Here is an 18,852-nt window from a genome sequence, read left to right as displayed (position 1 = left end):
TCTAGAGATTGTATCCATATATGTACATATTTGCATGTATTCATTTCTGTAGAACAAGACATTAGTATGAGAAAATATAAATGGATTTAAACAATTCCTATTTAAATAAATAAACATGTATAAATCTGACTTTATCCCCTTAACTATGAGAGCCATAAATGTACGGCGCTGCAAAGTGTCACTTCACGCAAAGCGCCGTACTGCGTTCCTGGTGATCAGAATGGAATTACTGCTGATATCTATCAGCAGTCATCCCGGCATATCGCCCAGGGACCCCCCCCCCCCCCCCCTTGGCGCCGATCGCCGTGATTCGCTGGTCAATTCTGAATCTGAATCATGGCTTTTCCGGGCTGATCTGGTCTCTGGTAACCCGATCGCCCGGAAAATAGGGGTGATCGAAGCTGTCAGAGACCGCACCGATCACCCTGAAGGATAGGAGTGAGGTGGCAGGGGTGCCACCTCCTCCTATCCTCTGCGATTGGCCGGTCAGGAAGAGTGGGGTAAAGATGGCGGCAGTTACTGGCAGTAGACAGCGGGGGAAGGGTGGTGGGGAGGACCGGTGGGAGCAGGCGGCAGTGGTAGAGACAGAGGCAGCAGTGAAGATCTGGCAAGTCATCTTCACTGCTGCCTTGTAGTTTCACAACTACAACTCCCAGCATGGCCAGATAGCGAAAGGCTGTTTCCTAACTTAGTGTTTCCCAACCCATTTGCCTCCAGCTGTTGCAAAACTACAACTCCTAGCATGCACTGACAGGCCATGCATGCTGGGAGTTGTAGTTTTGCAACAGCTGGAGATACACTGTGGTATTCTGTTACCTTACTTAGTGTTTCCCAACCAGTGTGCCTCCAGCTGTTGCAGAACTACAACCCCCAGCATGCACTGTCTGTCAGTGCATGCTGGGAGTTGCAGTTTTGCAACAGTTGAAGGGTTTACAGCGAGTTTCCCGCTTTAAGTTTGAGCTGCAGCTAATTTTCCGCCTCAGCTCAAGCACCCAGCGGGAAACTGGTTGTAAATCCCCGCCTGTGTGACTGTACCCTAAAAACACTACATTACGCTAACACAAAATAAAGGGAAAAACACTACATATACAAAACCTTACACTGCCCCTCCCCCCCCCCCCCCCCAATAAAAATTAGAAACGTCTCCTACGGCAGTTTTTCCAAAATGGAGCCTCCAGCTGTTGCAAAATAACTCCCAATATTGCTGGACAGCCATTGGCTGTCCAGGCATGCTGGGAGTTTTGCAACAGCTGGAGGCACCCTGATTGGGGAACACTGCCGTGTCCATCCCTAGGCAAATCCCTAATTTAGGCCTCAAATGCGCATGGAGCTCTATCACTTCGGAGCCCTGTTGTATTTCAAGACAACAGTTTAGTGCCACATATGGGGTATTTCCGTACTCGGGAGAAATTGTGTTACAAATTTTGGGGGGCTTTTTCTCCTTTTACACCATATGAAAAGGTAAAGTTGGGTTCTACATCAGTATGTTGGTGTAAAAAAATTTAATTTTTTACACTAACATGCCGTTGTTGCCCCATACTTTTCATTTTTACAAGAGGTAAAAGGGAAAACAAAATTTGTAACGCAATTTCTCCTGATTAGGGAAATACCCCATATGTGCATGTAAAGTGCTCTGTGTTCGCACAACAAGGCTCAGAAGTGAGAGCGCACTATGTACATTTTAGGTCTAAATTGGTGATTTACATAGGGGTGGCTGATAGTGACAGCGGTTCTGACATAAACGCAAAAAAAATAAATAAGAACCCACATGTGACCCCATTTAGGAAACTTCACCCGTCACAGAACGTAACAAGGGGTATAGTGAGCCTTAACACCCCACAGGTGTTTAACAAATTTTCATTAAAGTCAGATTTTTTTCACTAAAATGCTGGTATTACCCCAAAGTTTTTATTTCCACAAGGGGTAATAGGAGAAAAAGCTCCCCCCCTCCAAAAAAATTAATAAATTGTAACACCATTTTTTCTGAGTAAAGAAATACCTCATATGTGGATGTAAGGTGCTCTGCTGGCGCACTACAGGGCTCAGGACAGGAGGAGCGCCATTGGGCTTTTGGAGAGAGAATGTGTCTGGAATTGAAAGCCATGTGCATTTACAAAGCCCCCATGGTGCCAGAACAGTGGACCCTCCCTCATGTGACCCCATTTTGCAAACTACACCCCTCACGGAATGTAATAAGGGCTGCAGTGAGCATTTATGCCCCACATGTGTCTGACACATTTTTGGAACAGTGGTCCGTGAAAATGAAAAATTGTATTTTTCATTTGCACAGCCCACTGTTCAAAAAATCTGTCAAACACCAGTGTAAATGCTCACTACACCCCTTATTAAATTGGGGGTCCACTGTTCTGACAGCATGGGGACTTTGGAAACGCACATGGCCCCTGACATCTATTCCAACCAAATTCTCTCTCTTCTAAAGCCCAATGGTGCTCCTTCTCTTCTGAGCATTTTAGTTTGCCCGCAGAGCACTTTAAATCCACATACATGGTATTTCCATACTCAGAAGAAATTGTGTTTCAAATTTTGGGGGGCTTTTTCTCCTAAAACCCCTTGTAAAAATGAAAAATTTGGGATAACACCAGCATTTTTTGTGAAAAAAAATAAATTTTTCATTTTCACGTCCAACTTTAGCGAAAATACGTCAAACACCTGTGGGGTGTTAAGGCTCACTGTGCCCCTTGTTACATTTCTAGAGGGGTGTAGTTTACTATGTAGTGTGTCATGTGGGGTTTTGTTTGCTGTTATGGCACTATGGTGGCTTCCTAAATGAGACATGCCTCACAAAAACCATTTCAGCAAAATTCGCTCTCCTAAATCCCATTGTCCCTCCTTCCCTTCTGAGCCCTCTAATGCACCCACAGAGCACTTTACATCCACATATGAGGTTTTTACTTACTTGAGAGAAATGGGGTTATAAATTCTGGGGGGGACATTTTTACATATTACCCCTTGTGAAAATGAAAAATTCGGGGTAACACCAGCATTTTAGTGAAAAAAATTATTATTTTCATGTCCCACTTTAGTGAAAATTCGTGAAACACCTGTGGGGTGTTAAGGCTCACTGTACCCCTTGTTACATTCCTTGAGGGGTGTAGTTTCCTAAATAGTAGTTTTTTTCTGTTCTGGCACCATGGGGGCTTCTTAAATGAGACATGCCCCCCAAAAACCATTTCAGCAAAATTCGCTCTCCAATATCCCATTGTTGTGCCTTCTGAGCCCTCTAGTGCATCCACAGAGCTTTTACATCCACATATGAGGTATTTCCTTACTCGAGACAAATAGGGTTATACATTTTGGGGGACATTTGTACCTTTTACCCCTTGTAAAAATGAAAAAAAATGGGTCTACAAGAACATGTTAGTGTAAAAAATGAAGATTTTCAATTTTCAAACTTTCTAAATGTAATTTTGAATATTTTAAGGAGTGAAGTTTTCATAATGGGGTCCATTATAGGGCATTTCTAAATATAATTTAATTTCATAAAGACCCTCAAATTCACTCTGAAACTGAACTGGAAACTGAAAAATTCTGATTTAAAAATTTTCATGAAAAATTTGAAAATTGCTGCTAAACTTTGATGCCCTCTAATGTCTTCAAAAAGTAAACACATGTCAACGTTATGATACCATAATAAAGTAGACATATTGTATATGTGAATCAACATAACATTTATTTGAAATGTCCACTTGCCTTATAAGCAGAGAGCTTCAAAGTTAGAAAAATGCTACATTTCCCATGAAATTTTGGATTTTTTCACCAAGAAATGATGCAAGAAAATTTACCACTAACATAAAGTAGAATATGTCATGAAAAAACTGTCTCGAAATCAAATTCATAAGTTAAAGAATCCCAGAGTTATTAATGCTTAAAGTATATTTGTCATCAACAAAAACGTTTTATATAATGTAGATAATAACATTGTATGTATATTTCTAATATGCATGGGTTAAAAAAATGTGTATATTTTTGGGTGGAAAAAATACTGTCTCTGCAGCTATTGCATGTGTGTCTTTGTGAGGAGTCCAAATACAGGAAGTGAGGGCAGGACAAGCAGGGATCTGTGCAGGCTCCTGGCTTGTCAATCATCCTGATGTGTGAGCCCATAGCATGTCACAGAGCCTCACTGCACAAAGCCCTCCTTGCCCACCCTCATTTCCTGTATTTGGACTCCTCATAGAGACATGCAGGCAATAGCTGAAGGGAAAAAAAATATACATATTTTTTAAACCAATGTAAATTACAAATATATATATATATATATATATATATATATATATATATATATATATATATATATATATTGGTATTATCTACATTATATAACAAGATTTTGTTGATGACAGGTACACTTTAAAGTGACAGAGGTCAGATTTGCAAAAAGGGGTTCGTCCTTAAGGGGTTAATTTGTTCCACCTAGTGGTAGCAGAAATAAATGTGTTTTATAAGCCTGTATCATGAGGTGTTTCTTAGAGAAAGGAACTCTGTCATATAAATAGAGCTGAAATGTTTTTGAGAAGACCACCTAAATTTGTTGAGATGGGCGAGCTGATTCGGCCAGTTTGCTGGATTTTGGCAAAATGTTTGAGTCAGACCGAATAAGTATGATGTGAACCTCAGCAACCTAAAACGCATGTATAACGGTGTCTAATAGCCCTGTATAACACTGCTAGGTAACCTGCAAGTGTAAGTTAGTGTTGAAGTTATGGCAACATGTGGTAAACTGTGGTAACTAACAGGTTGCTTAAAAACACACTGAAAAGATTTTGGAAAAAAAAGTTCAAAAATGTATTCTTTTTGATAGAAGTTGCATGCCGGTGTTCATACACACTACGAGGTATCAGACAAAGCTATGGCTTTTTCCAAGCAGTCCAAAAGTAAGTAAAGAAGCAATTGCTTTTTAAAGGCCATCCAAAATTATCCCATTTCAGGGAGCAGTAATAAGATTGGTGTCCTAGAAAATTAAGAAGTAACAGGCCTTGAAGTGACAGCAGCAAGGGTGGTGATAGAGGTACAGTAGCTGCATCAGCAGCAGTACATAGTAACACAAAGTACAGGAGAGGGGATCTGTGCTTACTAAGGCCTGGTAGTAGTGATGAAAGCCGAGGTGGTGGACTGGTGGTAGTAGTAAAGAGTCAAAAGCAAGGGGTTGTGGACAGCTAAGATCGGCCACTGCTTCCAACCCTACCTCTTTTGCAACACACTCCAAAAGCTGACTGCTCTAACACTACTTCCCCTCATGACTATCCTTGTCCCTAGCACTTACAGCTCTGTCTTTTCACAATAAAAAATATGGGGCCCTTGTTGGGGGAGGGGCAGAGACAGAAATGATGGAATGGAAAGGACTAAAATGCTTTGTTTCCTGTGCCAACAAACTATAGAGAAGGAGGAATTCGGACAGCTGGTTTAATTTCATAGCAGAAGACTCTATATCCTCCTTAGATGACTGACAATAAGACAACCAGTCCACAATGGTCGTATCCTCTGAAATAACACATTTCCTAGAGGAGAAGGACAACTCTGGCTTGCAAATGCTGCTACTCGGCACATGGAAGCAGCTACTACTAATACTGGGTTTGCACAAAAGGCTGCTGCTACTTGTACTTAGCCAGGTCTCTCTCTCTGTCACACACACACACACACACACACAAGCATATACAGTACAGTACATACATACAGTGCATATACACAATCACATACAGAATCTCACATAGGTGTGCTTCCCTCACAATTTAGTGTCCTTTAGTATCTTTTTATGTGACAACACTGAAGAATTGACACCTTGCTACAATGTAAAGTAGTAAGTGCACAACCTGTATAAAAGTGTTTAACCCCCTTAAGGACCACAGGGTTTTTCATTTTTGCATTTTTCTGTTTTCCACCTCACCTTCTAAAAATCAGTACGCTTTAAATTATGCACCTACAGACCCATATGAGAGCTTATTTTTTGTGCCACCAATTGTTCTTTGTAATGACATAAATCTACGGTGAAAAAAAATCTATGTGGGGCAAAAAAAAAAAAGCCCTTTTGTAACTCTTGGGGGCTTCCGATTCTATACAGTGCACTGTTCGGTAAAAAATGACACTATGACTTATCTTTATTCTGTAGGTCCATATGATTAAAATGATACTCAACTTATATAGGTTTTATTTTGTTTTACTTCATTTATAAAATGACCCCTGTAACTTTTTTATTTTTCCATATACGGGGCTATATGAGGGCTAATTTTTTACTCCGTGTTTTGATGGGACTTTTTGATTGCTTTTTATAAATTTTTTAGGGTATACAAAGTCACCAAAATAACGCAATTGGAATTTTTTTACGCGTACATCATTGACTGTGCAGTTAATATTTTTATAGTTCGGACATTTAAACAGGTGACAGTACCACATATGTTAATGCTTATTTTTTTTTACATATTTTTTTTTAATGGGAAAAGGGGGTGATTCAAACTTTTATTAGGGAAGGGGTTAAATCACATTTATAAACTTTTTTTTTACACTTTTTTTTACACTTTTTTTTAAATCCCCTTGGGGGACTATTACATGCAATCCTTAGATTGCACACACTGAACAATGCTATGCCATTGCATAGCATTGATCAGTGTTATCTGTGCTTGATTGCTCCAGCCTGCAGATCCTGGCCAAAGCATTGAGGCACAGATCGGACAGCAAAGAGGCAGGTAAAGGCCCTCCCACCATCCTCTCAGCTGTTTGGGACACCACAGAGCTAGCCATGATATCTTTTCACCCATTTTAGACACCACTGTCATCTTTGATTGCGGTGTCTAGCCTGATCGGAAAAGGCCAGTATTAGCCGGAGGTCCTGGGACCTTAGCTAGGATCCTGAGCGCACTTCATATAACAGGAGCGGGCATCATGTATTTACATCTATTGTCCTTAAGGGGTTAACGTTGTGTCCCATTAAAATAACTTAACATACAGCTAATAATGTCTTAATCTTGGCAACAAAAGTGAATACACCGCTAAGTGAAAATGTTCAAATTGTTCCCAATTAGCCATTTTCCCTCCTCTGTGTCATGTGACTCATTAGTGTTACAAGGTCTCAGGTGTGTATGGAGAGCAAATTTCCTAAATGTGGCATTATCACCCTCACATTCTCTAATAAGTTCAACATGGCACTTCATGGCAAAAAACTGTCTGAGGATCTAAGAATGAAGGTTGTTAATCTATATATAGATGGCCTATGCTATCAGAAGATTGCCAGAGCTCTAAAACTGAGCTGCAGCATGGTGGGCAAGACCATACAGTCGTTTTAAAGGAAAGGTTCCACTCAGAACAAACCTTGTCATGGTTGATCAAAGGAGTTGAGTACACGTGCTCACCATCCAGAGGTTGTCTTTGGTATATGAGTGTTGCCAGCATTGCTGCAAAGGTTGAATGAGTGGGTGTGGGGTATCAGCCTGTCAGTGCTCAGACCATACACCGCAAACTTCATCAAATTGGTCTACATGGCTGTTGTCCCAAAAGAAAGCCACTTCTAAAGATGATGCTAAACCATATTGAGCATCTCTAGGGCATCATCAAATGGAAAGTGGGGAAGCACAAGGTCTCTAACAACCACCAGCTCCATGATGTCTTCATGGAGGAATGGAAGAAGACTCCAGTAGCAACCTGTGGAGCTTTGGTGAACTCCATGTCAAGAGGCTGAAGGCAGTGCTGAAAAATAATGGTAACCACACAAACTATTGACAATATGGACATAAATGGCTGTGTGTTGAGTTGTTTTGAGGGGACAGCAACAATAAACACTGTAATACAGCTTGTACACTCACTACTTTACATTGTAGCAGAAGGAAGGTCCGCTCTCAAAGGATAAGGGCTAAGTCTCCAAACAGGATACAAAGCAGCAGATAATAGCCAGTGGTAAAACAAAGTTGTCTTTATTGGAACCAGGGTAAAAGCTGCTAGGCCCACGGCTCAGCCAGGTGAAAACATGCAACAGAGCACAGAAAAGTAGGTGTGGACGCGTTTCAGGTCTTAACCCTTCGTCTATGCACGCAATTGCTAGGTACACACAGGTATATATGGTGATTCTTAAGTGTGAGGGAAGAGGCATAGGGAGACAAGCTCCTACCTTAACCCCTTCACTACTACCAGAGGTTCAAAGCAGTAAAAGAAACGTAAACAAAATGTTTAATGAGATATGTTCAAAGTGTACAAAGAAAACACAGGGAGAAAAAAAACTAAAAAAAACTCTCATAAAGCCCAGAAGCAAGTACAAAAGGAATAACATATCACAATCGCATAATAATGCATGGTTACCAGCGGTGATGACAGTGATGTTCAATAGTGAAAGATTAAATCTGTTCTATAATTCAAACCTAATGGCTGTGAAGTCTGCAATGCATAAATCCAATATACCTCCCTATAGCGCAGGAGTTTTTAATGGTCTCCACCTTGCAAGGGTGTATGGGCCAATTACACTCCATGAAAAACAAGGGAAGATAAATCTCCAGAGTGGACATTTAGGAGCTGTTGTGACACCCCAGAGATGTTCACGTCATGCGGATTTTGAGTTGCAGGTATATGTTCCTGAATCCTCTTCTTTAAAGTGCGTTTTGTTCTACCAATATAGGACTCATTGAAAGTACTAAAATGCATCCTATACACAACAAAGGAAGACTGGCAGTTCATGAAGGAATTGTTATGGAAGGTTTTATTACTATCATTATTGGGAACAGTTTTAGATGCAAATCTACAAACCACACATGATAACACACATGGAAAAAAAACTTTAACTGCCAGCCATGTGTCACTACGATGAGGTTTGTGTGATGATTACACACTGGGGGATAACAGGCTGCCCAAAGTAGGTGCTCACCTTTAGGAGAAAGAACACCCTTTGTGTACAAATTTGTATAACAGTGAATCCTGACACAGGTAAATATTTATTTTACAATTTTAATCACCTCAGGATATTCTATACTGTAATTAGTCACAAAGGAATGATTATGAATGGAATTCTGTTTTGTGTGGTCATGGTGTGGGAGAAAAAAGTCCCTTCTATCTTTGGACGTTGCCCTAGACATGGCTCTGTTCAGTAACCGAGTAGAAAACCCAGATTTTTCAGACGTTCACACACCGTTGCAGATTCCTGTTGGAAGAGCTCAGAGGATGAACAATTCCTTCTGGCATGGATCAGCTCACCCACAGGAACAGCTGCAATGGTGTGCCGAGGATGACATGACTGCTCTCAACAGGGAATTGCCTGCACTAGGATTATGGTAAGTGGGAGACTGAATATGGGAAGTTTTAGCAGTTAACAAAATGTCCAGAAATGGAACTTGTGTAGGATCCCAAGAAGAAGTGAACCACAAATTATGGGGGTTATTGTTGATATACTGTACAAATGTGTTTGTCTTTGCCTCTAACCATAATAAATAATATTTTTTCAGAAGGGATTTTTATAACAAAACACATATTGAAGTTCCCACGGAAAAAAAAAATAGATATTAGCTACTGATGGAGAGCACTTTGTGCCCATAGATGTGCCGTTTTTTTGGATGAAAAAATCACCATCAAAAGAGAAAACAAAAGATGGGAGAGTATGTGCCGGAGTGCTTCTGGTGTGAACAACTGCAACTCACTGCTGTAAGGAGTGAGGAATACAGACACTCTATATCCAGGGTGAGCAAGGAAAAAGAGGTGTGCTGGCTCGGTACAGGAGTTGCACCCCTGCACCCTTGCTGCCCTGTCAGGCAGACTCCATCTAGTGACCTCTGCCCCCCCTTGCACCTGTGCCTTGTGTACTTATTTCTATGCCTGCTGTATAGTATCAGCAAAGAGAAAATATATATAGTCAGCGCTAGTAGGGATTTGGATAGTGTACTGTACATATACGTTAATTGCGTTAGAACCACTGCTGAACGTGTCTGTAAAAAGACTTGTCAATGATGCAACATTAGCAGACTGAGCAATCTGTGTGATTAGACAAAAAACTTTGTGTTATGTATCTTATATCAGTAAGGCACTTCTTTTAAATGTGCTTTTTTTTATGAATGCTGAAAAATATACCTGACATGGAATATCGCCCAATTATGAGGATTTTTATGCCAGGTGAAGCGATGCTCGGCTTTATGGTTACTGCAATCAGGCGCCCATGCTTATTCTATAAACAACAAAAGAACAATCTGAGGTTTTGTTCTGGGGATAGGAACCAGGCGGAATTCCTGTCTAGAGTTATTGGAAGTGCTATCAATAGTTAGAATAACCAGCAGTGCATGGGTTAACCTACAGGATCTACAGTCAATACATTACCGGCCACAACGTATTCGGTCGGCACTTGGATTGGTGCGGGTGCCAGGGATAGGGTATCCAATGTAAGTACAAGAAGATCCCGGCACACCAGTTTTGGATGCAAGTAATATCTTTTTTATTTAAGCATGAAGTAATACATTACCGGCTGCTGCTGCTGCCGTGATCTAAAAAGTGTTTCTCCGCTCTCAAGTGATGCAGGTCCTGTGGAGATGTTTTTTGATCCCGTACATCCTATCTGGTAGCTGGTTAAGTCCTCCGCGTTGGTGCAGCGGGAGAACGCCCCAGCCGATGGCGTCTTAACAAGGCATCCTGCAACTTCCGAGTTAGATGCTGAGTAGTGACGTCGCTACAGCGGCTCCTGTGTACCACAATACCTGGACGCGTTTCAGAAACTGAATCTCGGTTTCCTTCGTCTGGAGTAGTGATTGTGCTGATGCTGCAGGCTCTTTGTTCTTGTCTGTGCAGTAGCGCTGAAGGTTTACTCCTTGTTGTTCACTTTTGTAGGTATTCCAAATCTGCATCAAGTGGATACAAAATTAGCAACTACCTAATGACAGCTATATTACAAAAAGCCAAATAATTCTAATTCATAATTAAGCCCATGTGGATTTAATAAGTTCAAGTTATATATCCACTTTCATTCAGCTCTTGAGAGCTGTGCAATATAGTTCCAGTGGGGGGGGGGGGGGCACCTTTTCTATTCCACAATATGTGAAGCCTGTAAACACTTGGTGATGTTTCTCCTTATCGTGAATGCAAAGGGGGTGTCCCTCAAATCCCCTCTGCATGTTATACAAATGTTCGTTGATTCTTGTCCCTAATTGTCACTTTGTGTGACCTACATACACTTTTGTTCAGGGACAGATAATCCTGTATATGACTCCCCTAGTCTTGCAGTGGATGTGATGTTTAATTTTATATTGAATATTATCAATTTGGTTTCATACCATTAATGTAGAAGAATTGTTATTCATAGCCTTACATGCACTGCATTGTCTACAAGGGGGTAGAATCCGTTTTTAGGTTGGAAGAACGTTTTTGTGGGGTTGTTAGTTGGGGTATTCTTCTTAATGGTGGGAGCTATCCAGTTACCAATGTTTTACGCTTTTTTATGTGTAAACGAGGGAGCACTTGGGATAACATCTCCCACTATTTTTTCATTTTTCAACAGTTTCCAGTGACGTTTCACTATTTTACAGAATAAGAAACTGTGTTTGCCATAATGGATAATGATTGGTATCTTAATCTGTGGGTCCTTATTATCCTCCTTATTTTTTCCATCAGAATCATTCATCTGTTTCTTTGATATTAGGGGTTCTCTCCTAAGTTCACAAATATTTTTCTGCGTGTTAGTAAGTTGTTCCTCACTTTATCCCTTATTGATATATGTATTCTTCATTTGGTTGGCCTCCTGGTCACATTGTTCTATTTCACTACAGTTGCGATGAAGTCTTAATAATTGGCTTTCAGGGAAATATGCAAGTGGCAACTGTCCATATGGATCAGGCTGTTGCTATCCGCTGGCTTATTATAGGTGACCGTGTGCATTTTATTATCCCGGATACTAATTGTGAGATCTAAAAAATCATGCAGTAAAATCTGACTATATGATGCAGTAAAATTTAAAAAGAAGTGATTTTTATTAATATCATTTTAAAACATAGTCAGACGGTCCTTGCTGCCTTCCCAAATAAAAATGACATTGTCAATAGAATGTCACCATAGGATGGCCCTCTGGGTATATAGAGGTTTCTTCCCATAGGGCCACATATAAGTTCAAATAACTGGGTGCAAAACTTGTCTCCATGACGGTACCCCATTGTTGGTTATAAAAGTGGGTGTCATATTTAAAATAATTGTGCCCCAGAATAAAACCTATACACTCGCCTATATAGCTTATTTGTACATCAGGCAAATTTTCTCTTTTCTTAACCCCTTCAGGACCAAGCTCATTTTGGCCTTAAGGACCAGAGCGTTTTTTGCAAATCTGACCACTGTCACTTTAAACATTAATAACTCTGGAATGCTTTTACTGATCATTCTGATTCCGAGATTGTTTTTTCGTGACATATTCTACTTTAACATAGTGGTAAAATTTTATGGTAACTTGCATCCTTTCTTGGTGAAAAATCCCCAAATTTGACGAAAAAATTGAAAATTTTGCATTTTTCTAACTTTGAAGCTCTCTGCTTGTAAGGAAAATGGATATTAAAAATACATTTTTTTTTTATTCACATATACAATATGTCTACTTTACGATTGCATCATAAAATTGACGAGTTTTTACTTTTGGAAGACACCAGAGGGCTTCAAAGTTCAGCAGCAATTTTCCAAATTTTCACAAAATTTTCAAACTCAATATTTTTCAGGGACCAGTTCAGGTTTGAAGTGGATTTGAATGGTCTTCATATTAGAAATACCCCACAAATGACCCCATTATAAAAACTGCACCCCCCAAAGTATTCAAAATGACATTCAGTAAGTGTTTTAACCCTTTAGGTGTTTCACAGGAATAGCAGCAAAGTGAAGGAGAAAATTCAAAATCTTCATTTTTTACACTCGCATGTTCTTGTAGACCCAATTTTTTAATATTTGCAAGGGGTAAAAGGAGAAAATTTTTACTTGTGTTTGTAGCCCAATTTCTCTCGAGTAAGCACATACCTCATATGTCTATGTTAATTGTTCGGCGGGCGCAGTAGAGGGCTCAGAAGCGAAGGAGCGACAAGGGGATTTTGGAGAGTATGTTTTTCTGAAATGGTTTTTGGGGGGCATGTTGCATTTAGGAAGCCCCTATGGTGCCAGAACAGCTAAAACCGCCCACATGCCATACCATTTTGGAAACTAGACCCCTTGAGGAACGTAACAAGGAATTAAGTGAGCCTTAATACCCCACAGGGGTTTCACAACTTTTTGCAAATGTAAAAAAAAAAAAAAAAAATATCTAAAATGCTTGGTTTCCCAAAAATTTGACATTTTTACAAAGGGTTAAATCAGAAAATACCCCCCAAAATTTGAAGCCCAATTTCTCCCAATTCAGAAAACACCCCATATGGGGGTGAAAAGTGCTCTGCTGGCGCACTACAGGTCCCAGAAGAGAAGGAGTCACATTTGGCTTTTTTGAAGCAAATTTTGCTCTGGGGGCATGCCTCATTTAGGAAGCCCCTATGGTGCCAGGACAGAAAAAAAACCACATGGCATACCATTTTGGAAACTAGACCCCTTGGGGAACGTAACAAGGGGTAAAGTGAACCTTAATACCCCACAGGGGTTTCACGACTTTTGCATATGTAAAAAAATATATATATTTTTTACCTAAAATGCTTGGTTTCTCAAAAATTTTACATTTTTGCAAAGGGTTAAAGCAGAAAATGCCCCCCAAAATTTTAAGCCCAATTTCTCCCGATTCAGAAAACACCCCATATGGGGGTGAAAAGTGCTCTGCTGGCGCACTACAGGTCTCAAAAGAGAAGGAGTCACATTTGGCTTTTTGGAAGCAAATTTTGCTCTGGGGGCATGCCGCATTTAGGAAGCCCCTATGGTGCCAGGACAGCAAAAAAAAAACACATGACATACCATTTTGGAAACTAGACCCCTTGGGGAACGTAACAAGGGGTAAAGTGAACCTTAATACCCCACAGGGGTTTCAAGACTTTTGCATATGTAAAAAAATATATATATTTTTTACCTAAAATGCTTGGTTTCTCAAAAATTTTACATTTTTACAAAGGGTTAAAGCAGAAAATACCCCCCAATATTTGAAGCCCAATTTCTCCCGATTCAGAAAACACCCCATATGGGGGTGAAAAGTGCTCTGCTGGCGCACTACATGTCTCAAAAGAGAAGGAGTCACATTTGGCTTTTTGGAAGCAAATTTTGCTCTGGGGGCATGTCGCATTTAGGAAGCCCCTATGGTGCCAGGACAGCAAAAAAAAAAACACTTGACATACCATTTTGGAAACTAGACCCCTTGGGGAACGTAACAAGGGGAAAAGTGAACCTTAATACCCCACAGGGGTTTCAAGACTTTTGCATATGTAAAAAAATATATATATTTTTTACCTAAAATGCTTGGTTTCTCAAAAATTTTACATTTTTACAAAGGGTTAAAGCAGAAAATACCCCCCAATATTTGAAGCCCAATTTCTCCCGATTCAGAAAACACCCCATATGGGGGTGAAAAGTGCTCTGCTGGTGCACTACAGGTCTCAGAAGAGAATGAGTCACATTTGGCTTTTTGGAAGCAAATTTTGCCCTGGGGGCATGCCGCATTTAGGAAGCCCCTATGGTGCCAGGACAGGAAAAAAAAACACATGACATACCATTTTGGAAACTAGACCCCTTGGGGAACGTAACAAGTGGTAAAGTGAACCTTAATACCCCACAGGGGTTTCACGACTTTTGCATATGTAAAAAAAATATATATTTTTTACCTAAAATGCTTGGTTTCTCAAAAATTTTACATTTTTACAAAGGGTTAAAGCAGAAAATACCCCCCAAAATTTGAAGCCCAATTTCTCCCGATTCAGAAAACACCCCATATGGGGGTGAAAAGTGCTCTGCTGGTGCACTACAGGTCTCAGAAGAGAAGGAGTCACATTTGGCTTTTTGGAAGCAAATTTTGCTCTGGGGGCATGCCGCATTTAGGAAGCCCCTATGGTGCCAGGACAGCAAAAAAAAAACACATGGCATACCATTTTGGAAACTAGACCCCTTGGGGAATGTAACAAGGGGTAAAGTGAACCTTAATACCCCACAGGTGTTTCACGACTTTTGCATATGTAAAAAAATATATATATTTTTTACCTAAAATGCTTGGTTTCTCAAAAATTTGACATTTTTACAAAGGGTTAAAGCAGAAAATGCCCCCCAAAATTTGAAGCCCAATTTCTCCCGATTCAGAAAACACCCCATATGGGGGTGAAAAGTGCTCTGCTGACACACTACAGGTCTCAGAAGAGAAGGAGTCACATTTTGGCTTTTTGGAAGTGCTCTGGGGGCATGCCGCATTTAGGAAGACCCTATGGTGCCAGGACAGCAAAAAAAAAAACACATGGCATACCATTTCGGAAACTAGACCCCTTGGGGAATGTAACAAGGGGTCAAGTGAACCTTAATACCCCACAGGTGTTTCACGACTTTTGCATATGTAAAAAATAAAATAAAAAAATCACTAAAATGCTTGTTTTTCCCCAAATTTTTCATTTTTACAAGGGGTTATAGCTGAAAAATTACCCCAAAATTTGTAGCCCCATTTCCCTTGAGCAAGGAAATAACCCATAAAAGCACGTAAAATGCTTTGCTGGTGAACTACAGGTCTCAGAAGGGAAGGAGCAAAATTTGGAGAGAGAATTTTTTGGGGGCATGTCGGATTTAGGAAGCCCCTATGGAGCCAGAACCCCGGGAACCTGCTGAGGTATTCATCTAGGGGTATAATGGAAATTTTTTTAAGTTTTGTTTAGGGGTTTAGCAAGATAGTGAAAATAAAACTATACCTGCCAAGGTATTCATCTAGGGGTATAATGGAATTTTTTTTTTTGTTAAGGGTTTAGCAAAATGTTGAAAATATAAAACTATACCTGCCAAGGTATTCATCTAGGGGTATAATGGGAATTTTTAGTTTTATTAGGGGTTTGCCAATTAGATTTTTTTTAATAGTTTAGTGGAGAAAAAGGGGGAAATAAATGAATTGCTCACATGTCATTCCAAGGGTGCATTGGGTAGAGTTATCCAAAGTCATTCTAAAAATAATTAAAGGGGACAAAATTAGATATCATATGTTGTGTGATAGATTTTAAAACAGTCTTCAATGCACAGACCGGGTTTGTGGGGACATGTCTCACAGTGGTATATAGTGCATTTTCTAATGCCACGCTTGGAGCACACCCGACACCGCTTCTGTTGCCTACTCCCCGATTCTCTACGGGGAACTACCGCAGGAAAATGTTGCCCTGGAACTATTCTGTTCTCCGATCCTGTGGCTCTGCTTTCCTCCCCTTCCGGATCCCCAAACAGAAAGTCCTTAATAACATTTTTCTGGAATTGCAGGTATGTGCATGTATTTCCTGCACGTTTGTACACCACAAATGAATTGTACATGGTAATTTGGAAGAGGTGCAGTGCCAATTTTTTATACCAGGTCTTAGTTTTGCGTAGGGCAGTGTACGGCTGCAAGGCCTGATCTGACAGATCCACCCCTCCCATGAACTTATTATAGTCCTGGATACACACCGGTTTAGGGGCACTCTCTGTGGTACCACGGACTTGGACAGGGGTGGATCTGTCTGGGTGTAAGGTGGTTAGTACAAGAACATCACGCTTGTCCTGGTACTTCACAAGCATCATGTTGTCCTTGCACACAGCCTTGCTTTCCCCCTTCTTCAACTTTTGCCGTACAAAAATTTTAGGCAGATCCCTTTGATTTCGCCTGATGGTACCACAGGCCACAGTCCCCTTGGCAAACAGGCATTGTAGTAATGGGACGCTAGTGTAAAAATTATCAAGGTAGATGTTATACCCTTGATCTAGCAGGGGGTGAACTAGATCCCATACTATTTTTCCCGTTGTTTTTAGTACGGGGGGACACTCTGGGGGCTCTATTTTAGAGTCTTTCCCCTCATAGACTCTGAATTTGTGCGTATAGCCGGTTGTGCTCTCGCACAACTTATAAAGTTTTACCCCATACCTGGCCCGTTTGTTAGGCAGGTATTGCCTAAAGTGCAACCTTCCTTTGAAGTGCACAAGAGATTCGTCCACTGCAATCTCTTTTTCTGGGGTGTAAACTTCAGAAAATTTTTGATTTAAATAATTAACAAGGGGCCGAATTTTATATATGCGATCAAAATTTGGATCACTGGGAGGTGGACAATTTTCATTATTTGCATAATGTAGAAATTTGAGGAGGGCTTCAAACCGATTCCTTGGCATGACCGACCGGTACAGTGGAGTATGGTAAAGCATATCATTACTCCAATAGGAGCGAATTGTGGGCTTTTTAACTATGCCCATGTTAAACAAAAGGGCAAAAAATTTTTTGAGCTCTAGTGCATTGGTTGGCGTCCATTGATAAGGCCTAGCATGATATGCCTGTGGATTGGCCGCAATGAATTGCTCAGCATACCGGTTGGTTTCCTCCACTATCAAATTAATCAGCTCTTCTGAAAAGAAGAGCTGAAAAAAATCAGCTTCTTTCAACCCCACGGTGTCAACACGAATGCCTGCAGTGGCCACAAACTCAGGCAAATTGGGTATAAAGTTTGAAGCTGGAGCCCACTCAGAGATGGCACTAGGACCTGGCTCAATATTGGTACTAGGACTGGTACTAGGACCTGGCCTAGGGCGGTGGCGGGGAGGTTCCTCGTCAGAATCAGTGGAAGAGGAAGAAGAAGAGGGCAAATATAACAACTCTTCACCACTATCTGAACCAGAGGAAGATGCCAAGAAGGCATATGCCTCCTCAGTGCTGTACATGCGACGCCTTGACATATTGGATGACACTATAAGTGGCGAAGTGTCTCTGATGTACAACACTAGAACAATATTTTTTTTGTATTTTTATATTTTTATATATTTTTTTTACTTTTTTACTTTTTTTATAACAACGGAAAAACTGAAACAAAAAGCGCCACTAGAACTAAAAAAAAACAGCGGCGAACTGTCACTGCTGTCACTAATCAGTGACGCACCAGGAAAAAACGTAACAGGGTAGTATGGAGGTGTGCAAGGTGGTGATGGGATGAAAGGGTGACAGTCACTTCAGGGGCACTGACAGTATTTTATATTATTCTTCACTGTCACTGTTATGGTCAGTGACAGACTTCAATTTCTTCACAGCTGATGAATGAATGAATGAATGAATGAACGAATGAATGAATGAATGAATGAACGAATGAATGAATGAATGAATCAGCAGCAGGATAAGGGGCACTGATGGGCACTGAAACTTTATTACTGTACTGTACTGTAGAATGTAACTATATTCAGTTACAGTTACAAGTTACAATCTTCACTGCAGCCTGTCAGATCACACAGGCTGCAGACTTCAGACAGGGAGGACAGCAATTGGAAGGGGCACTGCTGGGCACTACTGGAGACTGATGGGCACTGCTGGGCACTGATGGGCACTACTGGACACTGATGGGCACTGATGGGCACTAGACTGTCACTGTTATATTCAGTGACAGTCACTAGGATCGTCACTGCAGCCTGTCAGATCGCACAGGCTACAGACTTAGGAGGCAGCAGATGGGCACAGATGGGCACTGGGGGGCACTGCTGGGCACTACTGGGGCACAGATTTATACAAGACTGTCACTGTTATATACAGTGACAGTCACTAGGATCTTCACTGCAGCCTGTCAGATCAGACAGGCTGCAGACTTCAGACGGCGGCAGCAGCAGCAGGGTAAGGGGCACTACAGGGGGGGTTCTTTTACTTCCACTTAAATTTTTAGCTTTTAGAAAAGCTTTTTAACACTCTTCTGTCTTCTGTCTTCTGTCCTAACACTAACACCGGCTCCGATCGCTGTTCAGAACGAACTGAAAGCTTCGGAGCCG

At 40.8% G+C, this 18,852-nt stretch overlaps 2 protein-coding genes across 2 annotated transcripts in view; one reads left to right on the top strand and one right to left on the bottom strand.

Moving 5' to 3' along the window:
* Positions 1-18,852, bottom strand: part of LOC130361839 (probable cation-transporting ATPase 13A4) — a 108,044-nt gene that overhangs the window by 1,421 nt on the left and 87,771 nt on the right. The gene's annotated exons all lie outside the window — the stretch shown is intronic.
* The window catches only part of PLAAT1 (phospholipase A and acyltransferase 1), a 121,872-nt gene that overhangs the window by 99,897 nt on the left and 3,123 nt on the right, over positions 1-18,852 (top strand). The window lies entirely within an intron of this gene.

This window comes from Hyla sarda, chromosome 3, assembly GCF_029499605.1.
Source record: "Hyla sarda isolate aHylSar1 chromosome 3, aHylSar1.hap1, whole genome shotgun sequence".
Taxonomy (NCBI): Eukaryota; Metazoa; Chordata; class Amphibia; order Anura; family Hylidae; genus Hyla; species Hyla sarda.
Note: the sequence above shows the minus strand (reverse complement) of the source record. Positions and strands in the feature narration are given on the sequence as shown.